At 28.7% G+C, this 21,692-nt stretch overlaps 1 pseudogene; it reads right to left on the reverse strand.

Moving 5' to 3' along the window:
- Positions 1–16,100: 16,100 nt before the first annotated feature.
- Positions 16,101–21,133, reverse strand: LOC114391663 (annotated as a pseudogene).
- Positions 21,134–21,692: the final 559 nt, after the last annotated feature.

Consider the following 21,692-nt stretch of genomic DNA (forward strand, 5'->3'; position numbering starts at 1 on the left):
GATGAAAAGTCTAACATGCTCCTGGTTCTTTCAAAAGCGTTAGCATTTAATAGTTGATTATTCCATAGGAAGAAAAAAGCACGTCCAGCTCTTTATTTTAAAGTAAACTAGAATTGATTTTGATAAATTTATTTTAAAATGTTAAATATAATTAATATAATTAATATATATATATATATATATATATATATATATATATATATAATTTTAATTATAAATTTTACATTAAAATATGTGCATAATATGAAAAATAATTTTAAGCATAAAACCGACCTGAGCGAAATAAAGTTAATTACTGCACCACCGTAGGTAGATTGGGAAAAATTACATGCGAAATTGGTGTCCCATATACACTGATATATATTCATCTCTTTAATTTATTTATTTTAAAATGAAATTAGATTAATAATTTATCACCTCTGTTTTTCCTAAAATTAATGGTAAGTATAATAATTATCGGATTTTTCTTTGACCTTTAGGTAAAATTTGAGTAAATGATATCCTTGGTCACTATAATAATTATCGTAAGAGACTAACTTCAAATCCGATATTACAGAAAAAAAGGGGGTAAAATTTGAATATGCATGACTGCTCATACACCAACATGTCATTCAAATTTGTTAGGTAATGCATCGAGTTTAGGTTTTGTGGAAAAAACAAAATATAATTGAAAAGGAGATCTTATTAAATATAGTTGGTCAAGTTTCTTGAAAAAAATTATTACTAATAAAATTAGTAAATATTTTATATAAATAATCGTAGTTAACAAAACTAGTGGATATTTTTTTTAAAATAACTGCACAGCATGCCATGACTCGCTGTTCAATGCCTAGCCATTAATTAAATTAATTTCCAACACGCCTGCTGGATACTTAATAAACTGATATTTAACTAGTCACTGTCAGCATAGCATGACTTTAAATCCAGCTTACCCAACCTTTGTATTTACTTGTGTACAATTTCGTGGTCGTAGATAGCTTCATCTTGATATTCTTGATTAGGTTCCATTTGTTTGGTTGTGTATACAAGTACGGCTTTGAGTTTTGTAAACATCAATGCCTAATCCCCACACGTTTGTGCTTCCTAATTAGTTGGCATTTGGCAGTTGAATAAGACTTAGGTGGTATTTGGTTTAGTTTCTTTAATTTTTCTTTTTAAAATATAAATTTTTTTATCAGTTTTTTTTATAAAAATTATATACGTTTTTTTATTTATTTTTTAACTATAGAAAAGCTAGTTTCATTTTAGAATATTTTTAAGTATTAAGTATTTTGGTTTGACTTTTTCTTCCAAAAAGAAAAAAGAAGAAGAAGAAAATGAGCTAAGCATTATTTTACCTTATTTGTGAAGCACATGACCCATCTCATTGAGATTGCAACTTAAATTTTGGTAAAAATGTTTAAATATTTCTCGATACCAATAGTTTTCTTATTTAGCTTGACTTCTTTTTGTCTGAACCTGTACTTAGGAATTAATTTTTTAGGCACCACTCTAATATTAATATTAAGATCTTCATCATAATTAAGCTTTAATAGAGTAATTAATAATGAAAAACACTAACACTGGTTTTTGTTAATTGTGCGATCTCTCTAATTAATTCACATGCTTATATTGATATATTAATAACAGTAATGTAAAATAATGAAAGAATTTAAATTTTTACATCATTAGTAATCGTATAGAAGATGGATATTTGGCAGTAACCATAAAACAGTAGTACATTAGATATATATTGTTCTAAGGGTTACGAAAAAGATTTCAAAAATCAGTAACTAATTCTTTACTTATCGCTTCATATATACAATATCAACATAAAAATAAGATAAAATATATATATTCTCCTGCAAACATCTTGTAGGTTAAGATCGATTAGTAAACCTTACAAAAGCGATTACATGTACATAAGTTTAATTATACATTGGGAGTCATAAGGTGATTTGCAGTGTATTTGGAAAAAAAATCAGACCATTTGATGGTTTTCTGGATCCTTGTGACAGTTTGGATTAACGTTAAAAAAACTTCTAAACATTTGGTTGCACATTTCGAAACACCAAAAAGCAAAGTAACTCTTCTGTTTGCTTTTTGAAAGAACGTCAGTTACGTTCAATTGATGGAGGATCACCATAACGGTGGAAGTGATAATAGGAGGGGATGAGATAAAAAATTTCTACTAACACAACATACTAATTATTAACATTTGTTTATAAAAAAATTTAAATATATTTTTTGTTTTAAAAGTTTATTATTTTTTCATTTTAATTTTTATAAAAACTTTCAACGGTAACAAAAATATTATATATCTAAAGCACTTTAAAAATAAAAAATAAAACAAATACATTTTATGATGATTAAAAAAAATAAAATGAAAAAACTACTAAAATGCAGGAAAAAATATTTAAGTCAAATATATTTATATACATTTTTAAATAAAATGCAAAGGCCCCAAAATATTACATGGCCACATGGTATTTGCAATTACATTGAAGGTATATATATATTAGCAAAGATGTTAGTACTCCAAAACCTAGTATGAAAACCAAAATTGTATGTTATAATTGTGAAAGACAAGGTCACATTAACAAATATGGTAGGCTGAAAAAGAAACCTTAATTTAGGTTCATCCATAGAAGAACGGATTAATAATCTGCTCATTGAAACCTTAGAGGAAGAAACCGAAGATGTATCCTCTGAAGAAAATCTTAATCTAATTCAACAGGACGATCAACCATCATTTATGGATAATGAAGATATCCAAGAAATCAATATGACAGAATAGTCAGATAGATGGTAGAGAGAGAAGCTCTTGGAAACACTCTTTGTAAGCTTTTCTTTCGTTAATAAATTTTCAAGCTCTTTCTTTCATATCTCTTCTTCCTCTTGACTGATCATGTGCAGCTTTGTCATCGCTTCAATTTCTTCTCTTCCTCCCCCTAACAGATCCAATGCGACTCTGTCGCCATTTCTGTTTTCTTTTTAATGTTTTTGTTTTAAATCTTTGCATGTTTACTTAATTTGTTTTTATATTGATTATTTTCTTCATATTTTGTCTGCCTTGTTTGATTATTGTTCTTACCTCTCATCTGTCTGTTTGATCTCTTTCCGTTGATCTCTGATATCAGAGCCTGATGGGGAGGTAGGAATATAATTTGTAAGGAAATATGTTAACTGACATGGATTTGAAATTTTGTACAATAAATGTTTTTGTTTTCGTTCATGTACAGTAACGTTAATCTAAACAATATGTGTTTGAACAGTATTCTTGTTTTCAAGGGTAATCTAGATAACATTGGTTGTTGGATCACGTATGATGTCTTGTTTCCAAGGATAATCTAGATTTTCTCTAATGGTATAAGCATGAAACCAATCAAAGAAATGAATGTTAATTTTGACTCTTTCGACAAACTCATAGAATTTGTTTTGGATTTGTTTTCTTTTTGTACCTTTAAAATGTTGAAAAAACCATCTCCTATGAGGTTCATTCTCTGGAGAATAAAAGTCTTTTCTAAAGATTTCTTTATCAATGCTAAATTTGTCAAATAACATCATAAGGTTCATGCATAAAGGAATATGTTGGAGATTGGATTGATTTTTGGTCATCCTCTTGTTCTTGATTATATGTGGTTCTAGGTATACTAGAAGTTGTATCTAATCCTTAGAGGTTTATACTTGGAAACTGATTATGTGACTCAGATCTAGATAACCCTATTGGAATTAATCGGGTTCTTACCAAGAAAGACCTTATTGCTAATTCATACTCGGATCTTGAGGCTTCTATTCTAGATGAGAAAGAGTTTCTTCTATTGAAGGTTATTTCTACCTTACCGGAATTATCCTGCTTTATTTGTTCTATGGTTGGAACGGGTTTGGGAACTGACAGTGTGGCCTTGTCCATGACCCATTTTTCAGGAAGAGTTACTTCATCCCATTTTATGGTTCTTAGGAGAGAAACATTAGCCTTTATCATATCAGTGATAAACGAAGTTGTCTCTCCTCTTTGAGGTTTTAGAAGGACTCTTGACGCACAAGTGTTCATGACCTTATACTAGATCCTATAAATAAAATTAAGGCTGCTGGAATTGATCCTTCTTTCATGTCAAGTCCATGAAAGTGGATATTTAAGAACAGAGAGTCAAGAATGTTTCTATCCATCAGACTCACTGTTTTGTTTTGGTAATAGTTGAAATAGACTGGTCCTTGCTCTAGACTTGTTTCTACTGTTCCTATTAAAGAATCTTCAAATTTGTCGTGCCTAATATATCTAAGACACATTAAGACGGTTGCATCTATACCCATGTCAATTAAGGGTTTGATTGTCACTTGCACACATCCTATGTGTAGGTATTTGTATTTTCTGCTATGTTTGAAGATTGAATTCTTTGATAATAAATGAAATCCTTCTCCTATGTCTTGTCCTAGAGGAATATTATTTTCTACAGTCTTAATCAAAACTGTGTTTATCTTTGATTGTCTCAGGAACATACAGTGTGTCCTAAGGGATTTCTGGAATACTCCAGTCATCCATGTTTTTGTTTTTCTCCTCAAATCGAACTTCTTCGTCGAAGAAATTATGTTTTGGAGTGACCTCGTGGGTCTAATTGTCTTGCTCAGTGAGCAAATTTAAGTTTCTTGAGCTAGAGTTTAAGGATGAAGATGATGAATTTGTACAAAAAGAAATATGAGAAAATGTTCGTAACAGATGAGACATATTATTTTTCATCCTCTAGTATCTTTGCTTTCATGTGGTTCCATAGAAATATCTCCATAAGGTTATATGTTACTAAGTTTTTTGGATCTGGAAAAATAAAAATTTTAACTCTTTTTTTTTAATACGTACGATTTGAACATTACTCCTATAGCCACCAATATATTATATCTTAATATTTTATTTGAACAACACACCTTAATCTTATTATCCTTTCTCATCTATAAGACTTACTGCTACAATATCATTCAACTAAAATATAAACTATTGTATTTCCAAGAATATTGTTCAAACACATATTGTTTAGATTAAAATTACTATACATGAACGAAAACATTTATTATACAAAATTTCATATCCATAAAATTAGTTAACATATATATTCTTTCTAGTTCAATGTATGTTCAGAATCAGGGATGATAGCGTCTGATAGGGTGCCACTCTACCATCTCTGGACATGACAGCCTAGACGTACTTTATTACAATGTGGACTAGAAGTGGCCTTCACTGTTTATTTGGAAGGGTTAGTACAAGCAACATACAAACACAAATAGTGAGAGTAGATCCTAGTGATGAATGTTTTTAGACAATATAACCATGATCCACCCGTACGTATTAGGTAGTATATATGGAAAATCCCATTCATAACTTTAAAACTCATGTTTCTAAGGAATTCAAGGATGAATTTATTTCATACAATGAGATGAGTTCACATATATATAGTACTCTCTCTCATAACCCTTTTATGATTTGCAAGTTGTTAATTTCATGGCACTAAATGATTTATATACTTTAAATTTATCAAGAAATTGTAAGATCGCGTATATAATTAGATTGTTGATCTATTAGCAAGTTCTTTTTTTCTCTAGCATATAGTAAATCATAAAGAAAGAAATCATCAAGCTTCCAACTTTTTAAGAATGTCATGTTGAGGAACTTATGTGCTTAACTCCCTTACAAGATAGCTATTGCTTGGGCCTGAAATTTAATGATGAATAGGGATTTCAGATTTGACAAAACTGGGATCAAGACAAATATTTTTAATAAAAAAAAAATGCTTAGTGAACTCATGATACTTTGGGAGAACGGCACACCTTTATGACACCATGAAGCTTAACAAATTAAATAAACTATATATGTGGCTTGAAGTTTGAAAAGGCTTTGGATGAGGATGCGAAAGAGCACAAGGTATTCATACATTAAAAGAAGCATGTATCCTAGACATGGAAAATGGACGCTTTAACACCTTGTAGCTCTATGACTACTCTCTGACGAGTGGCTCTCTCTAGTTCACTCCCTAATATCATTTTAAATTGTGTTTGTGATCGCGGTTGCGGTCAATGAAAAAATCTTGTTGTTATATATGGATAATTATAAAAAAAAATATATAACTGATATGATCACAACTACAGTTGTAATGATTTAAAATATCTTTTTATGGACTGCAATTTAAATGCATACTTCCTAACTGGGCTAATTCACTTTGATATCTAACAATTTGACACGTTCGTCACTCCCTAACACATCGATTTTGCGTGTTCATTTTACCATGCTTTGACTCTTCACACAGAAACAAAATGTATGGCCTACTAGCCCAAACTTCACTCTTTTCTAACACTACCTAAAATGCCAAAGTTACTTGTTAAAGTTAGACTGGTATTTTGAATCTTTGACCACGAATAATTTAATATATAATTCAATGTCATCATAAATCACCATCAAACCATTATTTCTATGTTTATGATAAACCATATGTGTAACAAGAGAAGAACAAGTTCTCTATTAAAAAATCAGTTCAGTTTGATAAAGAAAATTAAAAATACGAAGCAATCACACCTTCAATATATATCTCTGATCATCGATCATATCCAATCAATCAATGATTACAATGATTTAATTATACTTTTAATTTCTGAAGTATTATAATTATATGATTTTAATCTTTTATATTTTTAATGGTGGGAATTAAATCTTTCAGATATTAATTGTGTGATTTTGATTATTTTATTTACATTATATATTGAATAGATTTACTTATATAATATTAAATGATGATGTGTTGATGACATGACGACTTAATTGTTGCTTACCACATAATATTATAATTTAATTATATTTTTTTCATAAAATATAATAATAGTGAGAAACCAAAAAAATCAATTAAGGTATGACAATATATGTGTTCAATACATTTACACATCCTCATCAGATATCAACAAATTATGATAAAGATTTAATTGAAAACTAATGAATTGACCAAAATAACAGTTGTGATATATTTCAAAAAGATTAAAACTGCATATTATGATATATGACCTAAAGAGCAATTAAATAATATTTGATATTTCATCAAGTTACACTTAGTAAAACTAAGTCGAAAGATTAAGTTATTCTTTATTTATTTTTATAACGAGATTAAGTTATTCTTTAACCTCTTAATGATGTAACACATTAAGCCATAAAAGATAAAGGAACACATACATTTCAACGTTTTTACTTTACTTTTAAAATAGAATTTTTTTTATAAAAAAAACGTAACTCTTGTCGTGTTAACCTCTTCGCTTTGATCATGTTAGAAGCTAAAGCCAAACTTAGGTGTATAATGATTTGTCGGTTGTGCATTGGGAAGAAAGACAAAAGTTTGAATGCGTGCTTATATTAAATTAGTTCATTATTTTATAATAAAATCACATTCGATGATGTCAAAAGAATTCCATATATTTACATTTTTTAAAAGAAAATTCCATACTAGCTCTTACATAACGACAAAACTTATAAGAATATAAAGGAATAAAACTTTATATTGGTTGCGCATGACGCAGCAGAATATCACTACAGAAATATTCAAGTTTTAGTTTGGTTGCATAAAACAAAACTTTCATCAATGAATACGTTGTCACGAACATATAAGCATTACGTCACTTATCTGTGATCCCGTTTTTGTAGGGAAATAAACAGCTAATGCGCATTTCAAAACTACTAAAGCATCTTCGTTTTTTTTTTATTAAATTGGTCTCTAAAAATGTGAGATATTTATAAATTAATTTTTAAAAGATAAAATATTTAAATTTAGTATCTAAATATGTGATAAATTAGCCTGGTAAATAATTTAATCATAAATTAATCTTTAAATTTTATAATTTAATATCAAATTGATCCTTGAAAAAATATAACTTATTTTCTAATTAGTTTTTAAACTTTACAACTTAATGATAAAATGATCTCACAAATTTAATGACAAGATTAAAATATTGTTACACTTTTTGCATATTTAAAGATTAAATTTATATTTTTATTTTTTTAGAAATTAATTTATCATCATATCACACTTTTGAAGATGAATTTGATTATTTATCACTTTTAAAATATAGTTGTATGAAGAGTTGGATGTATATCAAGACAAAGTCTAGGATGAGTAAGTGAAACTTCTTTTGCATGGTACTAAAGCAATTTTTGACATCGAGATACTGGTAAGACTTTCTTATAAAAGACATGATTTTATAAATTGAGATAAGAGAAAAAAATTGTGTTAAATGTAGCTAGTGGTATTGCATCTCTTTTGCTTCCTAGTGATAAAACTACTCATTCTCAATTTGCAATACCATTATTATTGAATGAAGATTCTTGTTGTTCTATTAAGCAAGAAAGTTTGAAAGCAGCATTTTTTAAACACACTACCTTGATCATATGGGATAAAGCACCTATGATTAATAGATTTACATTTGAAGCTCTTGATAGAACACTGAGAGATATTATGTGTTTTATTATTGATGATAGTTTGCATAAGCCTTTTGGTGGAAAAGTTGTTGTTCTAGGTAATGATTTCAAACAAATTTTGTTTATTGTGCCTAATGCAAGTACAACTGAAATTGTTTTGGCCACCATAATCTCTGCTAGATTGTGGAAGTATTGTAAAATTTTGAAATTAGCTCAAAAACATGCATGCGTTTGAAATGTGGTTCAAATGATTTAGATGAAAGTGAAAAAGAAGACATTTTCATATTGGATTCTTGCTTTGGGTGATGGCTGAATTGGTGATTTCAATAATGGTGAAACTGATGCTGACATTCCTCATTCTTTAATTGTGAAAAATTCTCATGAGCCTATTCAAGTATAGTTAAGCTTATTTATTGTGATTTGCTGCATAATTTAGGTAATGTTGAATAGTTTTATGATAGATCAATTTTGGCACTACTTTGGAAATCATCTCTTCAGTTAATAAATATGTCATGATAGCATTTTCTGGAGATAAAAAAGTTTACCAAACTCATAGGTGTTCATTTTGATCAGTTGGCAACTCAATTTTTAAATAATATCAAGTTATTTGGTCTTCTTGATCATTGTTTGATATTGAAAAAAAGTCACTCTATCATGTTTATGAGAAATTTAGATATGTCTTTTGATCTTTGTAATGAACCAGACTCATTATTGAAGAGTTAAGAATTAATATAATTGAAGCTATTATTGTTACAAGAATTAATATTGAAGCTAAAGTTTACACGTCAAGATTGAATTTGGTTTCATTTGATCATATGACTCTTTTAAATTTCAGAGACGTCAATTTTCTCTTTTGGTTTACTTTGCAATGACAAATAATAAAACTCAAGGCCAAACTTTGACTCAAGTTGGTGTATTTCTTCCGAGACTAGTATTTACACATAACCAACTCTATGTTGCATTCTTTTGAGTTAAAAGTAAATCTAGGTTAAAGGTTATAAATTGTGATGATGATAACAAGACACTTTTTTATACTAAAAATATTGTGTACAAAGAATTGTTTTGGAAGATTTAACTACATATATTTGCATCATGTTTTATATTTTTTTTTCTTTGAATGGTTATTCAGTTTAAATTATGTATTCCTCATTATACTTTAAAACAAATTTCATTTAATTAATCTAAATTTGAAATATAATAATAATACTGATAATAATTTTAAAAAATTATAAAATCTTAATAAAAAACATTCTGATAATTTCTCCGAGAAAATAACTATTTTATGACAAAACAAAAAAAAATAATAAAAATACTTAAAGAATAATGTGATCTAAAAAATATTTATAAAAGTTAACATTTTGTTCCAATTGATATTTAATGATCTAAAAATTCTTACTTTCGTTTTAGTTACCATCATTTTGTACCAAAAAATAATAAATAGAAAAAATAAGTGTATTTACTTCTTATAAATGGACTAATAATATTTTTATGTAATTTAGTTTATAATTTTTAAATTCTCAATGAAGAATTTTTTATGTTTTAGGATTTTTACTTTGATGTAATTATAATATTTTCATTTTATTTACAAAAAAGTTTTAAAGATAATTTATTGAATAAAATTTTGTTGAAATCTGGTGAACTGAAATATCTTAATTGTCAGATGAAAAAACAAAAAAGCAGAAGTGATAGATATCATTTAAAAATGGACGATTAAGGTAGAATCGAACTTTCATTAATTCGGGTACTTGGAAACCAATGGAATAAAACATATAATTATTAATATTTTAAAATTGATCAAATGAACCGAGCAAATATTATTATCTAAATTTATTTTATTATTTAATAATATTGTTTTAATTGTATTTACATATTTTTTAAAATAACAATTCTGATTAATATATGAAAAATACAATTTCCATCCTCTTTTCTAACTCACAGATTTTATTTTATTTTTGCATTTCAATTTTAGTTAATATTGTTGAAAATTTTAAGATTTTTTTTAACAAACATATAAGAAAGGGGAAAATGTCACAAGCCCAAATAGACACATAACATAGGGGATTTTCTTCTTGCACTCAAAAAACTTCGTCATACATCCTGCAGTGTGAAGAAAAAATCAAAAACACCCTTACATGTAACCTATAGGCATTGTCAATACGTAAAACTTATACAAATTTATCAATCTGTACGATGTATACAGATTATAGGCCTGTACGGATATATGAATTGGCTAATATAGATTGTTAAAAATATATATTTTTTAAATAACAATTCTTATTAATATATGAAAAATACAATTCCATCCTCTTTTCTAACTCACATGTTTTTTATTATTATTATTTTTGCATTTCAATTTTAGTTAATATTGTAAAAAAAAATTAAAGACTTTTTTTAACAAACATATAACAAAGGAAAAATGTCACAAGTCCAAATAGACACATAACATAATGAATTTTCTTCCTACACCTAGTAAATTTCCTCATACACCTAGCAGTAAGAGGGAAAAATAAAAAACACCCTTACTTATAGCCTTTGCAGATTGTTAATCCGTATAGGTCAATACGGATTATTAAAAATATGTTTTAAACCTATAACTTTCACATTATTAGTTAGATGTTCTAACCAACTAAACTAATAAGTTAATTATGTTAAAAAATAATTAATGCCGTTATATATAACACTAAAATTTTTAATTTTTTTTAATACACATATAAGTTTAGATAATATATTTTTGTAATAATTAATTTTGATTTAATAATATATTTTTTTACATTTATAAATTTTTATTAAACCTACCATGGAATTATAAAAAATGTTGAGTGTAGAAAAAAAAAATGGCTTGGTGCAAGAAGAAAATCTCATAACATAGACCTTATCTTTATAAGATTGTTACTGAATACACTTTCTTTTTTAATTTTAAACCCCCTTCAACTTTTTTCAAGTATATATTTTTTTCCTTTTAATGAAGATCACTACAAAATATTCTATTCTAAATAAGTTTTTGAAGTTTTACTTTCATTCGTTTACTTCAATTTGTTTGTTTGCATGTTTTTATTCCTTGATTCCTTGATGATGCTAAAGTTTATTTTAACCATTATATAATATTTAACAAAAAAAAAGTATAGGGTACAAAGAAGTAGGTGCACTAATTGGTAAAATAATAAGTGTAAGATGGGTCCGTTTGAAGAAAGCATGATCATTAATAATAAGTAGATGCATTAAGTAGGTCTACGAATAAAAATGGGAGGTGCGTTTAGCAAAAGCCCTCTGAAAAAAAGTAGGTTTTAGTTGTCATTACGATAGGCCAATTTGAAGAAAAACATGATCATCAATTAAACAAAGGTTGATTCTTCTATCTCTCTAACAGACGTATCATAACAAAAAGTTATGACTCATTTTGAAATACACGATGCCCATTTGAAGTTTTTATTTTATTTTACTTAAGACGAAAATGTATTTATGCATAATATATAAAATACAAACCGTATTTCTATGTCCAACTCTAGATTATTCATATCATTCTATCAGACTTTTCAGAACCTTATCTCATTTTCTTTGTTATCCATCCGAGTTTATCATGGGAAGATGGAAAGGTTCCTGTAACCATTCTACTACCATTTCTTCGGGAGAGATTTGAAGAAGTGGTCGTATTACCCAAATCCGTCATTCTGTAAGTGACAAAGATGGTGGAAGTGTTGAGGATCCTATAGAACATGATGAATTTCACCTTTTGTTCATACAAATGATATTATCCAGCCTTTGGAAGACACGCCTATTGAAGACGATGTACTATATTCTTCTTTTCTTTTCTGAACAACTTGATCCTCCTGCTGATCCAGTTATTACAAATGAGGTTGGGATCAATTTTTTTTATTTTTCGAAGGTAATATTTTTTTCTTTTTAAATTATTTATAAAGAAAATCAATTGAATGTTCTTTTTTTTTGTTGATTTTACATTTTTTTAAATTTTATATGCATAAGATCTTCTTTTGTTTTTTTAATAAAAGTGAAAAAAAAATGTCATGGTAATTTTTATTAAATTGTGATACTATATTTTGAATATATTAACTTCATAGGTGGATATCATTTCCAAAATAGGACATGTAGCTGAGTAATAGAATCGATCTGTTGAAGCAATTAAGTGATACAATATTATATCTTTTGTTATGAATTTGTTTATTTACTTTAGTTGATACATAAGTATATGAATACTTTTTTATTATTAGACTATTTAGCTCTCTTATATTTTTTTTTTATAGTTGTTATGGTGAATTTCGTATGAATGTTTTGTCCTTATAATTATAATAATACTTCTTTTAAAAATATGCTTCATCAACTCTCAGCTATTTTTTTATACATATATCTAATAAAAAAAATTAATCATTCATTTAACAATTTAATTATATAGCAATGCAACTCTTTTTATTATTCTTAAACAAAATCTTCAGTTCAAGCCTTTATGAATAAAAAAAGATGGTTAAGAAACAAGCCACTTAGGTTTTTCCCAAAAGATTAATTTTCTGTAGCTACATGATGCAAATCAATTTTGTTATTCTTAGAAGTAGAAGAATATATATGATCTTAAAATGTTATTTTGTGAGATGAGAAAATAATAAAATTTATTTTAAATAAAGTTTTTATGTCATAAACATATATACTCAGGTGTAGTCGGATTATGACACTAGTTTTTTACCATCAAATAGTTAACGGTCACGATTATGAGAGAGTAATGTGTAAGAAAAGCACAGGAAAAGTTTTCTTTTCAAGTAATAAATGATAATAATCCGTGTGACCCGATTGCAACCCAATAGGGGAAAATGCTAGGTGCACCCAGCAATATTGCTGGTGCACCCAGCAACTTTAATGAATGGGCCATTTTGCCCTTTAACTAAAAATTTTAAAAAGTGCCTCCTCCTCCCGGAAGAAGCACTTGCTGTTGCTTCTTTTGGTTCTTCCGGTTCTTGCTTCCTCTTCTCCGTCAGCGACACCGCGAGCCAAGCTTCTTCTTCTTCTTCGCGAACGAGGCTTCGAGGTTAGTCTCCCTAACTCCCCATTGCTTTTAATATCCAGCATTGTTGTAGTAGTGGAACCTTAGGATAGTAACCTTAGGATAGTAACCTTAGGGTAGAAGACGCCGGAAAAAATGGGAAAAGGGGGCTTACGGCGGAGGCTTCCGGAAGATCCGTTAAGGGTTCTTCCGGAACTTCCGCAAGAAGCTGTTCCGGAAAAATTCCGGAAGAAGTGTTCTTCCGGAAGAAACCAAAGGTCTTCCGGAACACCTCTTCCGGAAAGTTTCTGGAAGAAATAGTTCTTCTAGAAGAATTCTAGAAGAAGGGTCTTTCGGATGACCTTTGAGATTTCCGGAAGAACTTTTCGGAAGAAGAAGTAGTTCTTTCGGAATTATTCCGGAAGAACCACTTCTTCCGGAAGTTTGTTTTTTATTTTTAAAAAATATTGTTTTGTTTTTATAAAAAATGAATGATTATTATATTTTTATGATTATTTTGTTTTTGAGATTTTATAAAAAAAATGAGGTTTGCCTTTTTGATGACAAATAAAGATGTTTTTTTTATAATTTAAATTGTGTATTTTTACTAAATATTAATTTTTAAATTATTTATTTTTTTGTTTATAAATGAAGTTGTGCCTGTTTTTGTTTATTGTTTTTTAAAAAAAAATAGTGTATTTTATTTATAAATAAAGTTGGTTATTTGTATAAATTAAGTTGTTATGTTTTGAAATTTTTGTTAATTGGTTTTGTTTATTTTTTATTTGATTTTAGTTGAGTATTTTACTAATTATGTAATTTTAAATTAATTATGTTTTTCATTTATAAATAAAGTTGTTTATTTTTATAAATTAAGTTGTGTGTGTTTTGATTTTTTTAAAAAAAATACTATTTTCGTTATAAATGATATAAATTAAGTTGTGTATGTTCTGAAAATTTTTTCTCCCATATTTGTTTTAATTTTATATATAATTTTAGTTGTGTATGTTTACTAATTAATTATTTGTACATTAGTTTGTGTTTTTTTTTTAAAATTAAGTTGCGAATAATTAAATATTTTTACATTAGTTATGTTTTTTTTTTTATAAATGAAGTTATTTATTTTTTTTTAAAATTATCTTGTGTGTGATTTCAAATAATGTTATTTAAATTAGTCTTATTTTTTTATAAATAAACTTGTTTTATTTTTATAAAGAAAGTTGTGTATGTTTTGACAGAAAAAAATACGTGTTCCACATGATTTGCATATCATAGTTAGAACACGAGGTTTAGGTCGTGCTATAGGTAGAGTTATAGACAGAGATAGACAGAATGACCATGATGATGTTCCCGAGAGGCGTAGGCCTACTTCCGGGACCACTTCTTCCGAAATTGACCTTAGTAACTTCCGAAAGAAGTACTTCTGGAAATCCAACATTCTCATTCCGAAACTACTTCCTCATGTGGTTAAAATTTCTTTCGGAAATAGCTTTTTACTGTTTATCTTCTCTAAAAACTAGCCAGAAAACACAAAAATACCGATAAATGCGTACCTCCGACGAAATAGGAAGAGCGACGACTAACACAACTTCAAATACGGAACAGCTGCTTCACAGGACCACCAAATCTTCAAATACGAAACAACTACTTCACGGGACCACCAAATCTTCAAAGCTTTTCACGGAAGGAGAGCAATAGCAAGAACACACGAGGATGTAGGTGAAATGGAAGGGTGTAAAACGAAAAACCAGCACACTAAATTTTAAGAAAACTACACAGGGGCAAAATCATCATTACATATGCATTAAATATTATTTTATTTTTAGTTATTATTATAAAATGAAATTTATTTTTACTTGACGTTGTTATAAAATTATAATTATTTTTTTATTATATATTAAGTTTTGTAATGCAAATTAAATGTTATCATAATAAATATTTTATATTTTTTTTATAAAATATACGAATTAATTAATTTTTATGATTTAAATTATATTAAATTGTCACACAAATTATTATTTACATTTACATGCGCGTAAAAAAGGAATTACAAATATTAGTCATAATTATGTTCACTAATAATTTATGTATAATAATATTATTTATTTTATAACGTAATTTATTTATTAAAATTAAATAACCACAAAAACATAGTATTTTTAAAAAAGCAAACAAATTTCGGAACAACCTTCTTCCAAAAGAAGAAAGTTGTCTTCCGGAAGACCCTTCTTCCGGAAACATTTCGGTTCTTCCATAACGTATTCCGGAGTTCTTCCAGAATCACACCTTCTTCTTCCGAAAAAAGGTTCTTCCAAAATTTTCCAGAGAAAGGGTCTTCCGGAATGTTTCCGGAAGAAGGATCTTCCAGAGACAGCCTTCGCGAAAGGACAAAATTGTCCATTCACTATTTGCTGAGTGCCCCAGCAATATTGCTGGGTGCACGTAGCAACTCCCCCCAATAGGGGTTGTTGTACGTAATAATGTTGCAAGTCCAAACCCAGCTCATGTGTTATGGTTGAAACCAAATAAGTATCTTAATTTCAGGACCAATTCAATTCAACCGTAAGAGGGACTTAAAATAAATTAACCGAATGATTACATAGAGGGCAGAGTCTAAGTAATTTATCTCAGTATGCAAAAGTGAGATACTACAAGAAAGAAAGGGAGACAGACTCCTAATAACCACCATAATTCTTCTAGCCATTCCTCTTATTTATCAGACATATGATACTACATATGTGAAATTAACCGAATGATTCTATTGCATATACATATAACAGTAACATCATCGATCTTATGCAACAATAATCAAACACCAACAAACACATCTAATGCATTTTCCTTAAGAGTTGAAACAAAGTATTGGAAGTAATCCCCATAATTGAAAGGCCTATAACGTAGAGGGAGCAAATTGTCTTCCACCAACTCTGGGGGCACCTCAATCTTCACCTCCTCCTTTGGCACTGTAAATAGTGCAAATGAATACCTCTCTTTTTCTTGTGATTAAGCTTTTAAAAAGTAATTTTAAAATGTGTAAGAAAATAATTTTTTAGAGATTTTTCGAAGAACTTAATCATTAGGTATATGTATTGACAATATAATTTTATTTTACACTATCACTTATTAATATTATCATTGATGTATCATTTTTAAAATAATTATTATAAAACTTATCACACTCATCATATATTATGTCTTAAGATTGGTCTGTGATTGATTATGTAAAACAACTTTTAGATTATTAAATTATTTAAGGAAATCATTTGTTCTAGATATTTTTCTTTAAAATTATATTATCTATTAATTAGAATTCACTATTCATATGACTTTTAAAAGTTATAATAAAAAATAACACTATTATTAAACATAATAGTTTGTATTTGATAAACCTTGGAGATGAAAATATATATATATATATTTTATGAGAAAAAAATTATGTATTAATAGTATAAAATAATTTTACATTATTATTCAATCACAGACGATTAATTATGATAAATTTTTTTAAACTTTACAAATTATCTTAAAAGTCACATTAATAATGATCTTTAATTGATTGAATGACCTACCTCAAATATTTTACATTATCCGTACATTATTAAAGTCATACATTATTTATTCTTTTTCCAAAACCTAGCCATTATAACTTCTCAAAATAATTTGAGATCTAATACTTTCTAAAAGAATTGCATATCCAATTGTGTTAACTTTTCAAAAGTGAGAAAAAAATTAAACAAATCAATGCATTTTAATTCATATTTTATAGCAAGAAGTATGAAGATATACCTTCAATACGTCACCAACAATTACCACAAAGCCTTCCCTTGGTATCTTCAATGAAATCCATTTGCTTGATTAGGTTAGCACCTCAAGACCATGCACTTCATTTTCGCATAAGATGGTCAAGGCACTTTTGTTGGTGTGAGGCAACAAGGCACTTTCACAAACTTCACCATTTTGAGGAACTTTGTACTCATCAAACAAAAATTACTAGAACTCTTCATCTGTTCAATATCCAAAGCTAAGAAGCATGGATGCGACACTTCAGCGGCATGTCCTGCGTCAGACTCACACCGGACATGCATGCGGGTACGACTCTGGTGTGACGCGGAGTCCGTTGCTTCTACTGTCACCGAACACGATTGGACAGCAGAACATGCGCGACTGGACGTGGCCCAACAGGCCTCAACTATTTTTATTATTTATTTAAAAAATGCTTACCAAATACGAAAATAGTTCTTCTTCATCTTCTTGCCGTTTCCTGCAAGCAAACCAAACGCCTCCATTGCTGCACGTCGTTGCCTTCGTTTCCCCGTGCAGGTAGGCTCCCTGTTTCTTTTTTGGTTTTTCTCGCTGCCATTTCTAGTTTCTTGATGATGAACAAGCATTATTCTCGCTGCCGTGTTATTGTCGTTACTATGAATACAACAGTATAGGTATGGCAGGCCTTATTTATCAAAGGCGAGTATGGTCGTATGGCAGACCTTATTTTTTGGTTTTCTCGTTGCCGTGTTATTGCCTTTTTGAAAGGTCACTAATGTTTTACACTTTTACTACTCTTTTAAGTATTTAATTTTTAAAAGGTTTTTTTATTCATTTTTTTTCTGAAAGCTTTTTATTTGTATTAGTAAAAAACAAGGTAATTTCTCTTCTAATACCAAACATTCCTTAATTTGGCGGCATTTGGTTGATAAGCTCGTAGCTCTTGCATAGTTTTTTGATTTAGAATTTAAATTACTGCCTGCCTCTAATCATATCCTATTTTGAATAAAATTAAGCTACAACATGGCCAATAAGACAAGAACAGGATTGATTAGAAATTGTTTTTTGTTGTTTTTTTTTACTTAGAAATTGTTTACATTGATTTTTAATTTTTTTAAATTGTTGTAGAGATGAGTGCTTCTAGTCCTAGTCAAGCTAAAGAACATGATGATGATACCAAAACTTTATGGACCTATGTTACAAAGCTAAAAAGTGTAGGTGGTGGTGGAAATTATGAGATAAAATGCAATATTTGTGATTTTACCTTTAATGGGTCTTACACTAGAGTGAGGGCACACTTGTTGAAGATGACTAAAAAGGGAGTTAGAGTTTGTCAAAATGTAACAATTGCCAAATTTATAGATTTGAAGAAGATAGACAATGAGGCTACATTGAGGGTGGAGAAGTCAAAAACAAAATTTGTGTCATTGCCTCCTGTTTCTACTCAACACCAAATGGATACAAACACCCTTGGTGTTGATCCAAAAAAGAGAAAGACATCAACTGCAGAAAATGCCTTTAATTTGTAAGCTAGAGAGACACTTGATCATGAAATTGCTAGGATGTTTTACTCTTCGGGGCTGCCTTTTCATTTAGCAAGAAATCCTCATTATAGGAAGGCGTTTGCATATGCTACCGACAATCAGACCAGTGGTTACCAACCTCCAGGTTATAATAAATTAAGGACAACATTACTTCAAAATGAGAGGAGACATGTGGAGAACTTGTTACAACCAATTAAAGATGCATGGAGCCAAAAAGGTGTGAGCATTGTTAGTGATGGATGGAGTGATCCACAAAGAAGATCTCTTATTAATTTCATGGTTGTCACGGAGAGTGGACCTATGTTTTTAAAGGCCATCGATTGTTCAAATGAGATCAAAGACAAGGATTTCATTGCCAAACATGTAACTATGGAGGTTGGGCATTCAAATGTTGTGCAAATAGTGATGGATAATGCTATCGTTTGTAAAGCAACAAGTTTAATAATTGAGGCTGAGTTTCCTTCCATCTATTGGATTCCATGTGTTGTCCATACATTAAATGTTGCTTTGAAGAACATATGTGCACCCAAGAATACAGAAAAAAAACAATGTTGTTTATGAAGAATGTTCTTGGATCACCCAAATTGCGGATGATGCAATGTTTGTAAAAAACTTTGTCATGAGTCACTCTATGAGACTATCAATTTTCAATTCATTCAATTCATTGAAATTGTTATCCATTGCTCCAACAAGATTTGCCTCCACTATTGTAATGCTCAAGAGATTCAAGCAATTGAAGAAAGGACTCCAAGAGATGGTCATTAGTGACCAATGGTCTTCTTATAAGGAAGATGATGTTGCAAAGGCTAAATTTGTGAAAAATACTTTGTTGGATGATAAATGGTGAGATAAGGTTGATTATATTCTTTCTTTCACTAGCCCTATCTATGATGTTCTTAGAAGAACTTATACGGAGGCTTCATCTCTCCATCTAGTATATGAGATGTGGAATTCAATAATTGAAAAGGTGAAGAATGTCATATATCAATATGAGAGAAAGAAGGAGAGTGAAGGATCAACCTTTTATATGGTAGTGCTCTCCATATTAATTGACCGTTGGACTAAGAGTAGCACTCATCTCCATTGTTTAGCTCATTCCTTAAATCCTAGGTAATTAACTCTATACTTTTTTACTTATATTTTTTTTTAGAATTACATAAATTTTAATCATGTATATATTTATTTTTAATTGTAGATATTATAGTCATGAATGGCTAAGTGAAGATTCTAATCGAGTTCCTCCACATCAAGACATGGAACTCACTCGTGAAAGATTAAAATGCTTCCAGAGGTTTTTTCTTGATGTGGATGTAAGGAGGAAAGTGAATATTGAGTTTGCCAACTTCTCGGATGGAAGAGAAGGTTTTGATGATCTTGATTCTTTAAATGATAGAGGTCAAATGGATCCAAAAGCTTGGTGGCTAGTTCGTGGCATTAATTCTCCAATACTTCAAAAGGTTGCCCTTAAGCTACTTGCGCAACCTTGTTCATCTTCATGTTGTGAAAGGAATTGGAGTACATATTCATTTATCCATTCTTTAAAGAGAAACAAGATGACACCACATAGAGCTGAAGATTTAGTATTTGTTCATAGCAACCTACTACTTCTCTCAAGGAATACTCCACAATATCATCAAGAGGAAACTAAAATGTGGGATGTAGCTGAAGATGATTTTAGATCACTTGATGATTGTGGTATTCTTGAAATTGCTAGTTTGTCTTTAGCTGAACCAGAGTTAGAGGGTGTCTTTCTCAATGATGATTGCTAGTTTGTGGAATTCTTGAAGACTTGAAGTTGCTAATTCATCATCTTGCTTTATAATTTTTTTTGTAAAGAAACAAAGCATAGAAATTGTATAATGAGGTCTCTTAGTATTTTTTGTGACTCATTATCATAAGAAAAGTTCTTTTGAGATGATGATGAATGTATAAATCTTGATTTTCAATTTAGATCTTTTATGCATATCGCTCATATTTAATTTTATGTAATTTTATTTTATTTAATTTTATGTATATATATATATATATATATATATATATATATATATATATATATATATATATATATATATATATATAGCTGTGTCCGTGTCCTACATTTAGGACATTACAGATGTCCACATGTCTGTGTCCATGTTGGTGTCGATGCTTCATAGATCCGAAGTGTATTTCTTCCGAAGGCCATAACCCTCTGGAATCATCTTCAAAATGATGAAATTCAGTTCAAGCATCTTGGAGCTCGTGGACTTCAATGTCTCACTATATATATCACCAACCCCACATATTCATCATTTAAAATTCATGGACATAGTTATATATTCATCATTTATAGCTACCGAAATTCATTCGCATGCATTATTCAATGAACTTTTAAAATTAAATATATTAAAGCATTCAAAATAATTCAAGAACTTACTCCATCAATGAATCAGAGAAATATTAAAAGGAACCATTCATGTATCACTAATGTTTTTGATTAAGTACAACTAATGAAAAGTATCATATGCTTATCAACAAAAAGAAAGTATTGCTCATGAAAAAGAAAGTGCAACTATTGAAAAGTTCAGGATAATGTTAACATAATTCCAACACAAATTTTAATCTAACATAGACAAAATTGGTGTTGAGAATAAATATGTATGTCCAAGATTTAATTCATCATGTTATCAATTTTAGTAAAGATTTGTTTTTTATTTTACTATCATATTTATTATTTTATTAAATTGTTAGTTTGATAAATCTTTGATTAAAATTAGAGATTTGTTATCATGACAAAGATTATGATAATGAGAAACAAGTTATTTATAATTTTAATCTAAATTATTCTAATGATCTTTATTAGATAAAGATTAATAGATCTCATTTATTAAATTGTATATATAATTAGATATGTATATGTGGATGTCATCATTGAACTCACTCAATTGAGAATTTTTAATATTTAATACTACCTTGATATATCAATAGGAAGTTCTAAAGA

The sequence above is a fragment of the Glycine soja genome, chromosome 17 (assembly GCF_004193775.1).
Source record: "Glycine soja cultivar W05 chromosome 17, ASM419377v2, whole genome shotgun sequence".
Taxonomy (NCBI): Eukaryota; Viridiplantae; Streptophyta; class Magnoliopsida; order Fabales; family Fabaceae; genus Glycine; species Glycine soja.